We start from the raw sequence: 14,852 nt of genomic DNA, 5'->3' as shown, positions 1-14,852 counted from the left end.
AGAAAAGTATTCCTGTGTTAAGAGAACGTCAGATACAGATAATTTTCCTTCATCACCCACCTTCTTTTTAAAAAATATTTCCTTATAACTATAATGAAAAACAATAAAATATCTCTGGCAGTTTTGAATAACAGTCTATTGTTCAGGCAACTGCAAATGTTGCTATTTTATAGCCACATTTGATACATAACTTTATCAAAACAGATGTACCCTGAGATGAGTTAATTAAAATATTGAAATAGGTTAATTGTTTTGAAGCTTAGCCAACCGGTTACTTGTGATGTTTTCAAACAACCCATATTGCTGATTAGCCACATTTTGTGTTTTGATTTACCTCTTGAAATCTGACATTGCTGTAGTCTTTCAATGGGAGATATCAGGCCATTTGATGCCCGAAGAAAGGAACAAATAAAATAAAACACAGTATATTCTAAAAGCAGGGAAATTGGAGTTAGAGTTTTCAAGTGTCTTGTGTACTGCTTGTGTACATTTGATATAAGATGAAATCTGATAAACATAAGCTCATGATAAGGTGTATTCAAAAGGCACCAATGACTTTTAACATGTAAAGGACATATAACTATATGGTTTGAGCATTGGCCTGCTAAACCCAGGGTTGTGAGTTCAATCCTTGAGGGGGCCATTTAGAGATCTGGGGCAAAAACTGGGGATTGGTCCTGCTTTGAGCAGGGGCTTGGACTAGATGACCTCCTGAGGTCCCTTCCAACCCTGATATTCTATGATTCTCCATGATATGGTTGTGAGCAGCACTGTGAGGTTTGGGGATGACTGCATTGTGTCCTATTGCATAGACATCTCACCACCCCCCATACCTACAAAGCTTTTCTATGACATAGCTAAAAAAAATAATTTTTGAAACATGTAGAGAGTGTTAAAAACTGTTAAGTACTGTTTTATGATCCTTCTGTCTGTTCAACCCAATTTTTAATAATCAGATTCTCAACAAATAGTTGGAAAGTAAAATATATATTAACTTAATAGAGCTTGTTGAAAGATGACAATCATCTTCAAATACTTTCAAGGGAAAAAAATATATATCCCAATGTTGTGCTGTTGTAATTTCTGGGGGAAAGAACTTGGTAGGGTTGTTCTTTCTTTTTACAATGTTCGTTTCAAAATGTATAAATTTTCAAAGTCAAAATTAATGCTGGGGCAGAGATGGCTTGGTAGGAAGCATACAGATGAGATAGGACATCCCAGTGGTTAAAGAGGATTGAGGTTCAATTCGTTACTTTGTCACAACATTTCTGCATGACCGTGGGCAAGTCACTTAGTGTCTCTGTGCCTCAGTTTCTCTTCTGAAAAATGGGGATAATAGCATGCCTACCTCCTGGGGTATTTTGTAAGGACAAATACATTAATGCTTGTGCAGTGTTCAGATACCATAATAATTGTGACAATATAAAATATGTTGTTAAAGCTGTAAATTTAAGTTTATTCCATAGTTACACAAATAAAGGAGTGTATTCTTTGGTTCTCATGACCACATAGGTGGTGCAAATAATATGTCTGGGACCCTGTTCTGACTTCAATTGACAGCAGTTCATCACCCGATATGGTCAAAATGTGTGTACCCACATAACTGTGGACAGAACTAGGCTCATGGGATGTTGTGGGGGGGGGTACACGGAGTTCATAATCACATAATTTACTTGGTTTGAAATGACACAAAATTAAACAAAGGACCATCTGGGATGAATATTACAAATGACTTCATCTAAGTGAGGTTGAATCCTGGAAATATGCTCCTTAGCAAAGAGGTAAGCTGATCTTTCAAACAAAATTCTTTGGTTTAAAAGGTAGATCGTGTGTGTGTGTGTGTGTGTGTGTAGATTGAACCATAATTAGTGTTTGTATTGGTTTATCCCATTATTTCACAAGACTTCTGCCATCTGTTAAAACTACAGAGCTGGTATATTCCCCCTCCATAGTCCCCTCCAGTCTATGGTAATACAGGAAAAGCAGTAGAAGCCTGGGACCTATAAATATCGGACCTCAATCCTCCGATCCTCTGTCAGACAAACACTGTCCCTCTGATTTTTCTCTTGTTCCCCTCCAGTAATGACAGCAACAAAGTAGCCATTCTGTCAGTGATTACCAAGCCATGACTACATCACTTTTAAGTGAGAGGGAATTTTAGGGCATACCTTGATCGTTAATATTAGGACCTCATTGGAGCAGGATCCTATATTCTCCTTCTCTTCCAGTCAGGGAAGTCTGCTGTCATAAAACTTGACATTTCCACCTACTTCTTGAGATGATTGCTCCAGTCATGAAGTGTGACTAGGTAGAGACACAGGTATCTCAGAAACACAGTCTCAGTGATAAGTAACTAAAATAAAATAATTTTCTATCCTCTATGTGTGGGATATTTAGTTTTCTCTGAAGAAAAGAATGATGTCCTTGATACTGTGTTCCTGATTGTAAGAAAATGCTAGTAATTTAGGCTTGACAGTTGCTCAGTTTAATATAGAGAAGTATTATTAATAATATTGTTAGTTATATTTTGCATGGTGCTTTTCAAAACAGAGGAAAACTTTATCTTTATCTCTGAGCTAATGTTCTAAGGCACTGATCCCGCAAACACACACGTGAGTAACTTCACAAATGTGGGCAGTCCCATTGAATTATTTTTTTCATATGTCAGAGCATGATTGCAATCAAATTTAGGAAGATGAAAGAAAAGTTGTGAAGATGCGAAGCTTCACATTTTTGTAAAGATGCACAATCTGTGTTTCTTGCAGATTGCATATATCAGATTATCAAAATAACAGTGTAGTAGAGCTCTGAAAAGTGACACTGTGAGAAAGCACATGCCATTCCATGCTCATAGTCTCTCAAAATTGCATATAAAAATCATTTTAGAATTAAACACTATTTTCTAAATATCAACCCTGATAACTCAAGCTGGGATCAGAAAGTCAAGCTGAGTTCTTTCCTTCTGATTATAATCATCATTAATAAAGATTCTGTAGGCCAAATTCTGCCCTAATTTACACTTCTGCAGCCGTCAGTGTGTTGCTTAGGTATAATTGATTCACTCTAAAATTGTTTTAACGATGCATGAGAAGGAACAGAATCCAGCTCATTCTGTTAATGGCATTGGCCCTGATAGATGACAGGAATGAAGGGTAGTTTTAAAACAAAACAAACTTATTTTTGTTCCTGAAATCTACAAATATGACTAAATATACAAAGGGAACAGTTCTGTTGAGCACGAAGGGGCCATTTTTTAGGCACACTTTTCACAATGTAACCTCAGTTTAAGGTTGATAAATGATGATACTCTTGAAAAATAGTTGATTAGGCAAAGTATGTTAGTTGTAATTACAAAGTAAGGTTATTTAACACCTGTGGTTATCAGCTGTTACTAGAAATATTAAAACTTTTTTAATGGATTGTGAATGCAATTAATTTAGGGATGATACTTTGGTATTAGTATTTGGATGTGCCTGTGTTTGAATAGATCAATGTAACATTGACCATCGAAAAAAATTACTAGAAAGACAAATTTTGAGTCAGTTGATATTTTAAACATATATTTATCTAGGTAGGCAGTTGACTTTATAGTTCACTTCATTGGACGTCTCAGAAGTTTGAATGACTCTAATATGATCCAGTTCTACAATGACATTTGAACCTAATTATTAACATCATAGTTATCTTTTCAGAATGGGATTAGGTAAGAGTCAAATTTTATTGTTAAAGCAAATATTTTCACTAATTGTATAAAACTTTACCATAGTATATGATCATTCCATTTTAAAAACAAAAATTGGGGGAGGAGGAAGGTTTGAAATCTTATAACATCTTGCTTTTTATTTTTTCTGTCCTTATCATTCTATTTTAATGTTTATTTAAGTTACTAAAACTTATAAAATTAGACATATATTGATCTGTTTTAAGTGTAAGCAACAAGGATCCAATTAATTTAATAAAGTTATAATTATGAAAAGCTAATAAAATAGAAACTATCATTCATAATAATTCTTAGTTTTATTCGTTATTGTTTCTACATATAGCACTTCATAAATCAGAGGGTGCACACAGCTATTCCCACCATACCAATATGGGATTATATAATATACTGCTTCAGCATAGCATTGTTACATTCTGTTTACTTTTTTGCTGCTTCAGCAAATAACCTTTGCTTCCCAAGTTAACTCTCGGCAACAGAGTTCTAATTCTGTCACAATTTTAACTAAATGAGATTTATTAGAAAGAGAAAGTACAGATTTTAAAATAAGATTTAATTTCCCAGTGATAGTGTTCAGAAATGGGAGGTTATGCAACTTTGTAGTTAACATACTTTTACATTTCAAAATAAAGTGTGTGAGGACATCTTTGTACCTCTTGCCTGTGAAGCATCTGTTTTCCTCGTCTGTTATGTAAAGGTTTCATTTGACGATTCAGATTTTTCCAATGCATTCATTTTCTTGGGAGGGAAAAATTCAAGTTTCAATCAAAATAAAGCTCCAGGCATATTTTCCCTCTCTCTCCGTGTGGACTCAACTGCAGATGGTTGCACAATTACGTGGAAGTATAAAATGACATACTAGGTGACTCTTCAGTCGGAGACCTCATTCACTGTAGGGTCAACTTGCACTGCAAAATCTGCACTTGCAGTTGAATTGCTGGTATAAATTGTACATACAATTCAGCTATAGCCATAGATCTGAGCAGTTGTATCTCTAAGCATCTGAATGTGAGCACAAATAAGACAAATAAAAGCTCAAATTCTTAGCTTTGCACCCACAAGTAACTCTTATGAGCACAAAATTTTAGGCACAATTGTACTATTTTAAACCATTCCTCCTCAAAGATATAGAGAGAGTGTGTCCTGAAGATCAGTGAACTGTGTCAGACGAACTGGGAAAGAGACTTTCAGAGTAAAGGGCCATTCATTGAAAATCCTTTGCCTCAGTCTCCTTCTAGTTAAACCTGGGAACTATTAGCTTGAGTGTCTCTTCTGAATTCATCTTGCATGATATTACTCAGAGAGATGTAGTCAAATGGCAGCATAGATTGTTAGCGCGAACACTGCAAAGGTGACAGTGAGAGGCAAGAAGTAGCAGAAACAGTGGGCAGTGGCAACAGCAGAGGAATTGCTCAGCCTCCCTCCCACACCAAGGGCTGGGATGCAAACCCACATGAACTCACTCCTGAATTTTGGGACTTTGCCAGCCTCTGATAGCTGTGAATGTACAGCAGAGGGAGAGGCAAGTGCCTTTTTAAAAGGGCATTCGTGGGTCGGACTTTCACACCACAAGGTGGGAAACTGAGGCAAAGACCACTGCCTAACATACTGTGGTTATGGTTCGTTATGGTTTGTGCTTTTGAATCATTGTTGCAATGTTTTTTTTTTCCCAAACTAAAGCTGAGTTCCCTCTCCCTTTTATTAAAACATTTATTTTGTTATGTACAGACACTCTGCTTGTGAGTGGGGAAGTTTTGCCTTGTTGAGGCACCCAGGGATGGTGTTTAGTTTTCCAAATTATTGGATGGGGACTTGAGTCAGTTCTGTTTTGTAATGTTAGGATGAACCCCTAGATACTGAACCTGGCCGTTGTTGCTGCTGACACCACATTACATGGTTACATTACAGGGTTACATTCAAAATCACTTAGGAATGGATCTGTAGAAAGCCAAACCTGGTATTGTAACAAGAAACAAACTGGAAAGCAGCATAGAACATAGTGGTAGCACAATCCCTGTGAGATGCAGTTGAGCAACCACCTTCTACATTCATTGATATTTGAGAATGGTCTTCAGGTGTAGTTACGTGCACAGCTAACCCCAATCCATATGTGGAGTGACCGATGACTGTAGCATTGTGTGCTCTGTGAGGGTCACAATCTTATATCCAAGATCAGAAGTGGGGGGGAGGGAAATGTGGCCCTGATGACTAAACACCTCATGTTGCTACTTTTTAAAAAAAAAAAAATCTGGATTCTTATTTCACCTAAGGTAGACTCCCCTTTTTTTCAGATACCAGAGGGCTTTGTACAACTGAGGATTTTTTAGAGAAGGCTGCTTTTGTGGCCCTAGCTACTAAATATATTCCCATTCAGATAAACCTCTACAAAGTTTGTAGTACTAGACAGTGTCAAATGAAATTCACCAAAACGCAGAGGTATTAGAATATAGACTAATGTTCTTGACTAAACTGTTATACCAGCTGACACAAATTCTATTAAAACCTGTAGGTTTGTGTCAGTTTTAAGATGAATGTATGTGTAATTCAGGAATATAATAAATCATATTTTAAATGTCACGTCACTTATTGCTCACCAGGTTGTAGAAACCTCAAGCTACTATATTTCTAAAATCCTCAAAGTACTGTAATTCACAAAAGTCAAGAAACAGAGTCAGGAAAAAGTCAAATAGCAAGGGCTGAAATGGATCTATACAGTTTCTTGTAGTCAGGAAAAGAAATAGAATTTCTCTGCATATATTTTTTTTCCTTTATAAAAATGATCTCTGTTTTCCACATGTTAGAAAAGTTGCTTCTAAATTTTGCCAATATATTTACGTAACACTGTATCTCTGTAGTGCCTTCTAAGATACCTTTTCATCTATGAATCTGTGATCCTATCTATATTGTGTACAGAAAAGGGGAATCTTATAGTGAAGCCATAAGAAAAAAATTAATTATATTAGAATTATATATTTTACTATATGTGAAGCATGAGGACAGCAATGCTGCATTGCAGCAAGAGGAATACATGTATTCAAACTGTTCACATCCTACTTTTACTGGTATAATTTGGGGAATGTTATTTTTGCATTCATAACTTAGAGCAGAACAGATGATGAACATTAAGTTTGAAGACATTAATCCATTATGTTGCTAGTGATTCCTCACTATAGGAAGAGTTTAGATTGCCATAATTTGATTTTTGTTCTGCTGGAGAAAGTTCATTATAAGAGAATTCAATAAAAGTGGGTAATTTTAATCAAACTGATGTTTTTCTTCCATACCACTATATCATAAATCCATGCTAGTGGATTCATAGTTAAGGCTGTAACTGTGTTTCTAGTACACAAAAGTGTTTGTGACTCTTATACCTCAAGGTCCTGGAGAGCAAGGGGTGCACAAAAACTGCTTTGTACCTGTAATTACTCTCTAGACAGGGGACAATTTCATTTTCTTAAAGTTTGAAGTTAAGAAAAAAAGGAGATTCAAACGAGTTTAAAACTGAGAGGCTTTCACGCTAAGAATAGTCCTTTCTTAAAATTTTTTATTTAGATCTCTATCTAAAATAGCTAAGTCAAGAATTCAAAATGTGTGTTATTCTGATGACCTCCATGGGAAATACTGTCTTTGAGAAGACTTATGAAAGTTGAAAGGTACATTTTAGAGAGATTTGCTACAATATGTGAACCTTATAAACTCTGCTAATGGAGTTTTAAAACTTTTTAAAATGACAGTGATTAATCCTGTAAATGTCTGTGCTGATTTTTTTAAAGTGGTAAAAAAGTTTATAGCCTCCTTTTTGTTATGAAAGATACTTTTGAAAAGGCTTGTACTAATACAGTGCTTTCCATTTGTAGATTTCAAAGTGTTTGGCCAATGGCAGCAAGCATGATTGTCCCCAAACCACACATTGGAAAAAGGAGGCACTGAGAGGGAAAGTGACTTGCCCAAGGACACATGGTGAGTCAATGCCAGAGGAGGGACTAGAACCATTTGTCCTAAATATCAACTCATCACTAGAGTTTAAAGTTTTCAATGGAAATTTCTCTTAGAAATCACAGTTATACCCTTATTGTATTCTCACCAGGACCTACTCCTCAGATCTGTCAACATCTGTCATCTATAAGAGGTCCTTTCTCAAATTTCTAGTTTTTCTATCCTTACTCACTCACTTGCTATCCAGCAGGTGATGGTGGGGGGGATCTCCACCCCAACATATTCCCCTCACATCCATGCTCTTTGATTCACTGACTGCCCCAGGAGAATCACCACTATGAGAGAGAATACAAGAGAATACTCATTCTTGTGCTGCTACTACTTCCCTTTACTCCTTCCTGGGGCAATGGAAGGAACATTACTCGCATTACAACTAGGGCTGTCGATTAATCACAGTTAACTCATGCCATTAACTCAAAAAAATTAATTGTGATTAATTGCACTGTTAAACAATAGAATATCAACTGAAATTTATTAAATATTTCTACGTTTTCAAATATATTGGTTTCTATTACAACACAGAATACAAAGTGTACAGTGGTCACTTTATATTATTATTTTTATTACAAATATTTGCACTGTAAAAATGATAAAGGAAATAGTATTTTTCAATTCATCTTATACAAGGGCAGTCTCTTTATCCTGAAAGTGTAATTTACAAATGTAGGTGTTTTTTTTTAATGTAACTGCACTCAGAAAAACAACAACAATATACAACTTTAGAGCCTACAAGTCCACTCAGTCCTAATTCTTGTTCAGCCACTCACTAAGACAAACAAGTTTGTTTACATTTACAGGTGGGAAGTTTGTTCCTCTTCCACACACACACACACACACACAATAGATGGTCACTCTTGAGAACATGTATAGAATGGTTCACTTTGATCATTGAACTCAGTGTCCTTAGCTATAATAAACTAGTATGAGGATGGCGGGGGAACTGAGGGAAACAGAACCATAGTCTTGTCCCAACATACTTCCTTTGTGCCAGTGCAAAAGGTAATGTCCTCAGCAGGAGGTGGTGATAGCCATCTACAAAATAACTTTTGCTGATTTGTGATTGGCAGGGACTGCTCAAATTGAAGAGGAAAGAATGTCTTAATCTCCTGCTATTGTAAGAACATAAGAATGGCCATACTGGGTCAGACCAAAGGTCCATCTAGCCCAGTATCCTGTCTTCCAACAGTGGCCAATGCCAGGTGCCCTAGAGGGAATGAACAGAACAGATAATCATCAAGTGATGATGTAGTCACTCATATCATCTAGATATTAAGGGCCATATTCTGCCACTTGGATTCATCTTGAGTGGTTTCTTACTCCAGACATCTAGAATAGCCCCACTTAAAACTTAACAATAAGTTTCGTAGAGAGGGAATTGTGAGTATAAATATTTATTAAAATATATTTCTTTACCATATAGTCCCTCTAATTAAAATATAATAATGACCAGAAGGGGCAGCTATGATTAGAAATTTAAACAAGAATGACTATATTATCATTGCAATTGTTGCTTTGCTCTTAGAAGTTCCAGAAAGGGCACTGGCAATGACTTCCCCGACCTATTTTAGTCTACTAACAATCACAAGCACTGTGAGACTAGATTCTTGAAAACAAGCAACATGAATGCATTGCTTTTTGATCAGCAAGGATGTGACTATGCTTGGGTAGTTTAGAGAATTCCATAATTGTTTTGGGTGACTTGAAAATGAAGTATCTGAGTGTGATAGTGAGATGTAAGTAGCCTGAGAAGATCTTTTATATGTATTCCTTGCTGTTAAATACTGAGTCATTTCAAATGTTCATTTTGGAAAAGACCCCTCCAATTCAATTCCTAGACAATGGCAAAATGTTGCTTTTCTCTAATTAATGAGGTAGACCAAGAGGTCACTAAATTCAGAAACTACTGGCAATAAATAAGGAATAGAGTCAGTAGCATTTGGCAGAAAAAAGAATAATGAACATAAAGCAAAACTTTTAATGTTTGAGCCAACTGAAATACTATGACCACTCAAATTCTGACATACTCTTTTTAGTTTGACTGATAAATCAAGTGTAAGTATATAGGAGCTGAAAAATTTTATCCTTATCTGAAGTGCTTTCCATAGCAACAGAATGAGAGAGTTTTGTTTGTCAATAATTGGCTAAAACCTAAAATTGAGGCAGTCTGGGAGATTTAGGGATCTATCTTCCATTAATTCTGCAAAGGTTTGAAAATCTCAGTGCCCCACCACCATATATCAACGAATACAGAATCCAAGATATGAAACTAGTAGAACTGTGAGTTGGATATATGGATATACGTGAGGAGAGACTAAAAAGATTAGGGCTATTTAGCTTAGAAAGGAGATGACTAAGGTGGGATATGATAGAGTTCTATAAAATTATGAATGATGTGGAAACAAGAATCATCTTGTTTACTCTTTCATACAATACAAAACTCAGGGGACATCCCATGAAGCTAATATGCAACAAGAGGAAGTATTTTTTCACACAATGCACAATTACCTGTGGAACTCATTGCCGTGGGATGTTGTGATGGCCAAAGTATATCTGGATCAAAAAAGAACTGGATAAGTTCATGGAGGATAGATCTATCAATGGCTATTATCCAAGATGGTCAGAGATGCAACCCCGTGCTTGGGGTGACCCTAAAACTTTGACTACTAGAAGCCAGCAGTGGAAGTCAGGGGTGGATCACTCCATAATTGCCCTATTCTGTATGTTACCCCTGAAGCTCTGGTATGGGCCACTGTAGGAGACACGATATTGGGCAAGATATTCTGACCAAGTATGGCAGCTCTTATGTTCTTTTAGAGATCACACTGGAACACAGACCTAAGGGGGATAAATAAGACTGGATAAAAAATGGTTATTTCCATCAGTGACCCAATCCTGCTACTGCTACATTGGAAGTTTTGTTATTTGTTATTGGTTTCAACAAGAGGAAGAGTAGGCCTTTGATCTGTTCTTGCTGGATGAACAGGAATGCCAGTTCCTGAATTGTCAGGATATGATTGCTGAGGATGGGTGTCTTAGTTTTATTATGCTAGCTTCCATCTTTCTCTGTAACAAAATTTTCCAGTAACATGAGCATATCTTTTAGATTGCTCCGTAATGCAGTTTGTGCATATTCATATTCTGCATATATTTCCTGTGCTTTCTGATGTGCAGCCTTTTAAGCAATGTTAAGTAATTACATTCTCTTCAGTTGCATTATATATGACAGCATCGTCCGGCTCATCTTTCAGAAGCATGTTGCCCTGTGGAGAAACAGTCCAGACTGCTCTTGAGAATGCATTAAATAGGCAAGTTTGACTCTCAGACCCCAGCGCTTAGACATATTTTCCATGCCAAACTAAGGAAGCAGCAATGCATAAGAACTAGGAATTATTGTTTATTATTACTGTAGTGCAACCTTGGATGTCCCTTAAGGCTGTGTCATTTGTGTGAGCACTGAACTAACCTGATATTGTCGTAGTATGAGTACTGAAACTACCTTAAAGAAAGCAACAAGTGGCCTCAAGTTTGCTAGTCTTATGAGCATGATATTGTCATAAGCAGATATAGTGAAGAATTGTAAAAGGAAGGAAAAATTGGGTCAGGAAGCCAAAACCAAGATTTTTCTTTTTATCTGATGCTGTCAACATTCTGCTTCATGATTCCCTCTCAAAACCAGCCATCAATCAGAGCAACTGCCAGAGATGTCATGTTCTTAAGATGCGGTAGCACTGTTATGGAGTTCAAAATATCTTGTATCTGTTTGTTCATGATGATCTCAGCTTAACTTTGCTATCAAAGGACAACTTTCCTATCAAACGACAGCTTGATGTTTTCTTAAGTGAAAAATGTATTCTAATCTATTTGACCATTTTCACTAACTTTGCTACTGTTTTTTTTAAAAAATGTGTGGACCCTCAGCCCCTGTTTTGATACTTTTTTCCTTGTCGAGCTGACTCTCTTTGGCTTGGGAACTTTGAAGACTGCTATCTCATTTCCACAAAGCCTAGTCTGCTGGAAATGCTTCCAGTTTCATTGTTGTCAGAAGTCTTTTTCTACATTAACATTACACGATTTAAGAACATAGGTCTAGTCATAGTCAAATCAATTTTCTGAGTATATGGCGGGGAGGGAGGAGATGCTGGAGCATTCAGAAATTTTAAAAGTACATTTAAATTATTTACAGGGTTGCATTACTTTCTGAATAATGCGGCACTGTAGATGGATGATTCAAAGCAGTGCCAAGCCTTTTGTAGTCATTTAAGGCGCATTTTATGAATCTATCACTCTCCGTATCCACCCACAGACACTTCTCAAACAGCTGAGGCCAAAATCATTATCATGTAGATAAGAGTGAGCCTCACAAAACAAGTACAACAGTTTTAATTAGTCTAATGTATTTAAATTCTCAGAAGATTTTTTTTTAAATGCACTTCCAGCTGTTTGGAGCATAACTGCATAAAACCCAGAGTGAGGCAGTGGACTGTATTCATCCCAGGGTGAATGGTAAAATACATCCAGACACACCACCCCCAGTGGCCAATGTCATCACAATTCTCTCTTGATGAAGGGACCCTTAATAAGCCAGCATTACCTAAAACAGTGCTGGCAGGGAAAGGAGATGCTTAGGATAGCAAAGGTCTGTGCTGATTCAGCAGCACCTTTTGGCATAAATCCTACATGGCCATAGCTTAAAGGTGGAAAACCCCTAAAACGTGTGGCAGAGACAAACGCTGAGAATATCGGGGGGTGCAGAAAACCAAGCTGTCCTAAAGGAAAGTAATTTACAGCTTTTCATAAGCCATCTTTGGTAAATCTAGCATTTTCACCCAACTGGTAGTAAAGACTATTCCTGTATTCTCTTAACATCACATGTGAGGATAAAGGTAATTTCACCATGCACTATTGTTTTTTTTCCCTTTTATTTTCTGTTTTCATTTAGAGATGGGAGAGTGTAACCAGGGGAAAATGTGTGTGCATCCAGGAAGGTTAAAAGGTAACTATGAATGGAAATGAAAGTATTTTGTTTCATAAGAAATAAACTAATGTAGATGGCTTCAATTTCATCTCCAAGGATAGGATTAGAGAGGTGAAGTAGTTCAGGTAAAATAAGACCTCAAGCTGTGAGAAAAGGAAAAATTGTTTTCAGTAAAATGTAATGTCAATATTTTTGTAGTATCTTTCTGGGCTATTTCTTGACTCAGAAATTTTGCTTTTCATTAAATTTCTATGCTATCATCATATTTCGCATTGAAAATACAAAAAATGTGGATTTTTGATGCAAGCTGACCTTTAATTGTCTAAAAAATTATATTTCAAATTTTAAATTTGAATTCAAATTATATTTCAAATTTTAATTGTATTTGTTCACTAATAAAAAAAAGGAGCCTACAGTCCTAGTCGTTCTATCTCTGATCATAAAAATAGTTTTGGAAAACTAAATTGTATTTGAGAACTTGTTAGCTATCAACCTGTGTCTGATTCTCTGGGGTTAGGTTCCACATCTATATATAGAATCTTATTTAGCCCCCCGAGCATCTGGTTACCTCACAATCTTAAATGTATTTTTCCTTACAATGTCTCTGTGAGGTAGGAAATGCTGTTACCCCCATTTTACAGATAGGCAACTGAGGCATAAAGAGACTAAGCCTTAACTAATTTATGATCCTAAGTCTCGCTGACGGTTAGTAAGACTTAGGCTTGTAAGTCAATTCGGTATTGGAGCACTGAAAGGAGTACACATACCTTTTAAAAATCTGGCCCTAAAAGTGACTTGCCTAAGGTAATATAAGAAGTCTGTAGAAGAGCAAGGAGTTGAAACTGGTTCCCTTAAGTCTAAGCCTAACACCCTGACCAGTGGACCATCCTTTCTTTATTGAGCTTTGATTATTCCCTCAGTTTTTCTACTGACATCTAGTTCCATTGTTCCTTCGTAGTCTTGTGCCATATCAACCTACTCCTCAACTGCAGCCTCAGTTGCTCATTTGCTGATTCAATGGGGGTAAGGAACTAGGTTTTCAGGAAAGTAACTTCTGACTCTTGAACTAAGGGAAGAAACATGTTTGTTTGCCTAAGGCCTTCTACAGCCATGAGTGCAAATATTCCTGGCTGGGTCTGTATAGTGTGCACTTGACATCTCTACTCACACAGGATGAAACCAGACTCTTTAGTTCCACTCACAGAGTGTAAGCAGTACTGCTTAGCTTAGCACATAGGAATCCTGACCAGAAAAAGGCATCATCCTCCAATGTAAAAGTGACTGAAACGACATATTTATCTTTGCCAAATTCAGTGGTGACATAAACAATTGTGTAACTTAGGATATCATAGGCCAGGTTCATCCATGTGCTAGCACAGGGATAGAGGGGAATCCGCTTCCTGCCCTTGATATGACCAGAGCCTTTGTCTCCAAAAATCCACCTTCACTGAGGTTTTCCATGAATGGGGGGTATTCCTGTGGCCTTTTTTACTTGCTTGTAAGTGTCATAGAGGGTCTATAGGGCAGGGATTAATTCCTCCTGGTCACAAAATGAATGTAAATGGTGGTGGAGTTTACATAAATGTGGGAGTTGGGGGTAGACCAAATGACTGAATTTACATACTCAGCCTGTCCCAGAAACCTCCTTGAGAACTGCACCTGTTCCTCCAGGCTAAATGTGCCCCTTTATATTTATAAACATCCAACATAATCATCAGACAGTAGATGATGGTTAATAGATTGGGTGAAGATTTGTTTTTGAGGATACTGCATGAATAGATTAAATGATTCATTTTTGTCTAGTTTATACTGTTTGAAATCATGGCATGATGGTCATAAATTCTGTGGGTCAAATTCATCCTGGCATTAGCAGTCACAGTTCCATTGAAATCAGTGGCATTATTCCTCTTTGCAGTATTATTGAATTTGACCCAGAGTCTTCAAAACTGTGTGATGTGCTGCCCTGTGAATATGTTTGTCTCTGTTTTGGGTATAAATTATGAGAAAACAGAATTTATAACAAAACAAAAAGTCCACATTATAGTATTATGCAAAACAAATGCCTTTTTTTTTTTTTTTTTTTTTGCACTGTAGAGTTCTTTAGTTCATTGCTTCTCAATCAGTGACCTCCAGGGAGGTCACTAAAGGCAATGGAGTGGGGGG

The 14,852-nt window shown here is 36.7% G+C and overlaps 1 long non-coding RNA gene across 3 annotated transcripts in view; it reads left to right on the top strand.

Annotated features, from left to right (window-relative positions):
• The window catches only part of LOC125643082 (uncharacterized), a 516,356-nt gene that overhangs the window by 487,044 nt on the left and 14,460 nt on the right, over positions 1-14,852 (top strand). For all 3 annotated transcript variants that reach the window (XR_007358581.2, XR_007358580.2, XR_007358579.2), the window contains 2 exons: positions 7,576-7,678; positions 12,654-12,707. This is a non-coding gene — a long non-coding RNA (uncharacterized LOC125643082). The remainder of the gene's footprint in view (positions 1-7,575; positions 7,679-12,653; positions 12,708-14,852) is intronic.

Source organism: Caretta caretta, chromosome 9 (assembly GCF_965140235.1).
Source record: "Caretta caretta isolate rCarCar2 chromosome 9, rCarCar1.hap1, whole genome shotgun sequence".
In the NCBI taxonomy this organism is placed as follows: Eukaryota; Metazoa; Chordata; order Testudines; family Cheloniidae; genus Caretta; species Caretta caretta.
The sequence above is the reverse complement of the archived record's forward strand: the minus strand, read 5'-3'. Positions and strand labels throughout refer to the sequence as shown.